This window comes from Glycine max, chromosome 2 (assembly GCF_000004515.6).
Source record: "Glycine max cultivar Williams 82 chromosome 2, Glycine_max_v4.0, whole genome shotgun sequence".
NCBI lineage: Eukaryota > Viridiplantae > Streptophyta > Magnoliopsida > Fabales > Fabaceae > Glycine > Glycine max.
The window spans coordinates 30,105,692-30,106,234 of NC_016089.4; positions in this window are offsets into that span (position 1 = coordinate 30,105,692).

Here is a 543-nt window from a genome sequence, read left to right on the forward strand (position 1 = left end):
CCGGGTTTGATGATTGCTGATAGAAGGCTTGGTTCTGGTGTTATGGGTAAGTGGACATGTGTTTATTGAAGCACTATTGGCAGTGCCTCCATCAGTGGAATGTGATTCTGGTGTTGTGGGTAAGTCAGACATTTTTATTCCATTCCATATGGCAATTGACCTTTAAATGATCTCTAGTCTCTACCATTAACAAACTACAGTCTTCTCACAATTGGCACTAATCATTAAGCATTGTAACATTTTTTATTCCATTCCATACGGCCTGCCTTTATAGCAATTTATTTAATTTCTTCTCAATTTTTTTATATGCATGGTCCATTGGTCATTCTCTGCCTCTGCATAATCAAGAGCGCTTTACTCAACGTAAAACCTCATCTTCCATAATGGTGTATAGCATCATAATGTTATGTATTTGGTTCTTCTTATTGTTGGGTACTTCCACTTCACTAGACAGTTTGGCAGTGGGTCAATCCCTCCGAGATGTTGAGAATGAGTCTTTGGTTTCAGCAGCTGGATTACTGAACTGGGTTTCTTTAGTCTTGG